This window comes from Penaeus chinensis, chromosome 8, assembly GCF_019202785.1.
Source record: "Penaeus chinensis breed Huanghai No. 1 chromosome 8, ASM1920278v2, whole genome shotgun sequence".
NCBI classification, from domain to species: Eukaryota; Metazoa; Arthropoda; class Malacostraca; order Decapoda; family Penaeidae; genus Penaeus; species Penaeus chinensis.
Window position 1 is genome coordinate 22,850,874 of NC_061826.1, and position 4,782 is coordinate 22,855,655.

Consider the following 4,782-nt stretch of genomic DNA (forward strand, 5'->3'; position numbering starts at 1 on the left):
GAAGGAGAAGGAGGAATCTTGTGGAAGATATCAATTTAAATCTCACCAAGGTATCCTCCTTGGACCAATCAAGTCGAGCTGGAATTGGTTGGAATAGGGAAGGGGGAGAGGTCCGAACCAGAGGTTAGGGAAAGATTTCTTCAACACACTTCTAAGTACCAAGGATCAGATGCAATATGTATAGTTGATTCGAAATCTGAACATTTCTGGGCTTTGCAGCAGTGAGCAGGAATAAGATGCCAGTCTCTCTTCAGCAGCCTCGATCTTCACTTCAGAGTTACATGCCATACTTCCAACAGTCAAAATGACTAGAGATCTTACAAATATATATTTTTTTTTAATATATTGCGATTCTCATAGTGACTAGCCAGCAATCAATAGCTTAAACTCATCACATCCAGTGGTGAGGGAGGGTCAAGATTGGCTTGCTTCGACGTCAGCACGTTAAAAGATAACACTGCGTTGGGTACCGGCGAATGTAGGTATCAGTGGGAATGAACGAGCTGATTAGAAGGCCACGGCAGCTGCCGCTCAGCCCTGTGATGTTCGTTTTCCTCTCCCACACACCGACTTAAAACCCAGCATCAGAAGTTGTCTACGCAATAAATGGAGGGAACAATAAGGGCATACATCTAGAAACAAACCGCGAGAGATTAGAGATGACCTAGGCAGTTGGGTGACCAGCGTCCATCCCAACCGACAAGTAGTTGTGTTAATAAGATTAAGAATCAGGCACACAAGACTGACTCATAGGCGATGATGGCTAGAAGAAGTGTGAGAGATGCTAAGAGCCATTATCGGTCGCACATGTACTGAAAAGATGTGCAACATTCTCAGACCAAAGACATATGTACTTGTCTCCCCCCATATACACTGAAAAATATGTTGGAGGAAGCTTGTGGCATAGGTCTAATTAGTTCCTAAGGGACACTAATATTCATAATGAAATTTAATTATGTATAATATTTATGCAATAATATTAAACATTTAGAACATTTTCTTAATATAATGTTTATTGTTATTTATTTTCATTTATAAGACATATTGTTTTAGGTATTCTAACATCCAACAAGGTATTCGCCGCTAAAGACAGTAGATAATTTTAAGTAATCAATCAGTTTCAGTGCCATTATACGCTCATCAATTAGAGTAACCTCTTCTACCGATGGCTTAAGTTTGCTGGAGATGACTATGCCTGCCACCTGGAGAGGGTGACTATTGCAGTGGCACGACTAGTAATAGGTGTAGCCACCCACACTGGCTACCAGATCTCCCTTTCGAGAGAGCAGCCAGCTCCATTCTCATCATGAGGTTAAAACCTTGGGCAGTCACCCCCTCTTATCAAGCTGCAGGACCCACAGTCCACCGGTGGGTGTCCCGTGGGCTTTGCCCCACAAGCATACATACATACACACACACATATACATACACACACATACACATACACACGCACAAGCACATATATTTAGGCACACACACACATGCATATCTATCTATATATTCATACATATATATATATGTATGTATGTATGTATGTATGTATGTATGTATGTATGTGTGTGTGTGTGTGTGTGTGTATGTATGTATGTATGTATGTATGTATTAATGTAATATAGATAGATAGACAGATAGATGTGTGTGTGTGTGTTTGTGTGTGTGTGTGTGTGTGTGTGTGTGCGTGCACATATGCCTTCGGTTAATCCTTGTTGTCTCCGCGATTGCAGTGCAGAACACACACGAGGCCGTTTGAGTAATCTTAAATTATAAATCATTTCTAAAATTTCACATATTCTAAGCAAGCTGTGTATATTCAAATTTTACGTTTCATGGCATTCATGGCAGTATATTATACCCTTCGCATCCACAAACCTTCACATACAGGTCTAGAAACCTGATTACTTGGTATAAATGTGATTCTCTTCTAACACAAATTAATTTGTATCTACAGCAGAATCTAATGCAATCTAATGCAATTATGACATGTAACCTAACACTTGTTTCCATCCCCTTATTCTCCTTTTGATCGTTAGAATATTATTTTAATCGAGATTTCTTTGAAAACTCAAACACACACAAACATTCTTGTTTAGAAGTTTTTTTTTTTTTTATAGTCCCTCAAAAAATGTGATGACTTCTGCTTTCCATATGTCTAAGTTTGTTTCTAACACACGGTCTCTGAAAATCAGAATAAAATATTTACAAGTAACAATAGGTGTATGTCACTGAATATTACATGTAAATTATTAATATAGATACTTATTTATATAACCCAGTCTCAAAATGTCTAAACATATATTGCAGGTGTTATTTAGTTGCTGGCAGGTCTTGCCAAACAAATCCGGCCTGTTGACTATTTTCCACCATGCTTGGGATCTGTAAGATAAATTCCTTTGTATATTTCAACGGGACTACTTATCAATGTGAGAGGCACCTGGTCTTTGGTCCAGCCTTGTTATACACGCACAGGAGCGAATTTCAAAAGCACCGAGTTTTTGGAACGCGGTCAGCTAGCCGTGTCTCGGAACATCTGTCCTCTACTCAGAAAGCATAATACAGACTATCAACCTATTATTACATAAGAAACGACCCTTGCAGTTTTCAGTATATGACCAAAACACTTGAATTTTCCTCTGAAAGACGGAGACAGACTTAAGGTTATATTTAGGAGGAATTATATAAAAATATATATAAATATCCATAGAAATAATTTTAATTAAGAATTCGATTTCCACACATTACTTAACTTCCGTCTGCTAAGTCAAGAGATGTAGCATCCCAATATCAACAGCGCCATTATTGTACGTTATTGCTAAAAAGGACTTCAAAACCAAATTGATATTAGAAAACGGACAAGCTGCTGCATAATTTTCATTTTAGGTTCTACATCACTCGAAACAGAGAATATATCTTATGCAAGCAATGGTTCTCTTAATGATTCAATAACAAAAATACTAATGGCCAAATAATAGGATTGCATGAAGCATTCCCTGTGGCCTCTGACAAAAGATGTTTTGCGCTCTGGCAAAGACCCACATCACCACCTAGAAAACTTTACAAGATAGAACTTGGCCTGGTTCTTTCTATGGCAACAAATCACTAGGGAGGACTATTAGTATTATCTTTTCAAAATATATCTGCTGGGGGATTATTGGTATTTGCTGACTAAAGTCACTGAATGTACACTTTTATAAATTAACTAAGTTGACTTTCACTTTACCTAGTTAATTTACTCAAAAGTAGTTGTCATTTTTTGTTAGAGTGTCCCCTTTCAGTACAAATGGCCACAAACATAAACTTTATTTGTCATTTCTTAATTGCCTGTTTCATATTTTCAATAGTAATGGAATTCAGATTGCCGTATAGTATGATAAAAAAAGATTATCGTTATAGAACGTAGTATTCGTTATATATAATTCTTACAATAACCTATTATAGTGTACATAATATTGCCATAACACTTAATTTAGCTCATTGATTTGTAAAGCACTTCAGTAAGATAAATATAAAGTCAGGTCAGTGTTATATACTTATGGAATCCCTAGATATAATAATGCTATGAATGATAAAAATATCATGGGCCAATCCATGCTATGCTAGATAAGATAAACAGTTACCTGAAGGAAGATTGGATTTTGTGAGATGAAAAATGCCTCGTGTGACGAGAACGAATCTGATGATCATTTCTGTCGCATTCACCAGCCGATAATCTTGATGTGATTTGATAAGGGGAGAGCATGAAGTAGATCAGGGAAATTACGGGGTAAAACAGGCTGAAATAAGAATATAGAACGGAAATGCGTAAAACCAGCACAAAGAAAACGCTTAAAATTTGTTGGTGAAACTCTACGGAAGTCTTTGAAAGTCTACGGACCGACGCGCTAACTTTCTTAAAACTCAACAGGAATCAGACCCATCTTCGGTAAAATCTACGGGATTTCACATAATCCAAATCCCTGCGGTAATCGTAAAATACGTCCTAACCAATAAACCAACCTAACCTTAATCCCGTAGGATGTATACGCTAGATGTATCCAAGGGGCAGAGCCCCTGGATCCCCGGGCTATAGTATGCGCCAAGCCAGGGGTAGGTTTTAATACAATACGATTTATTTATTCCCTAGCCAGGGGGTTGTGCACCCTGAACCCATGGTAAAACCACATACCTATATATAGCGTCTATGGTCTGAACTGCTTGGTTTCTAATAACTTTTTTCGGCATTTGGGGGACTTGATGGGCTCAAATATCAAGCCATGATAGCTACTCTAATGTCTATTGCTTCTGCATATCCACCATATTGATTTTAAAATGACCCAGAATCAATACAACGCTTGAAGAGAAACATTTCTTGCCAGCGTTTGTCACGGAATGGCGTCGCACGGCCTGTCAAATCTCCCGGTGGCGAAAACGCGCATACGCAAAAGGTTATTGTACAGAATAGTGGAAATAATTATCAAAACACTTAAAAGAAGTATCACGAAAAGAAATAAAATGCATTAAATACATAATTAAGACGATAGTAATTACAAAATAATTGTTCTCACAAGCGCGTAGTACTACATGAACTACTTGACAATAATTATTAATGAGATACACGGTCGCATTTGTTTTGATCCTCGAAAGGTAAACACGATGATTACACACAGTAAAGAATTTTGGTCGTATCATTTTGGTTTGGAAATAAATAAAACAAAGAGCGCCATAAAAGTTAATCTAGTATTAAAGTTAAATCCAGATTTCTAATTCCTATGCGCAATGGCAGGGTCCAGGGTTAACCTTTCATTC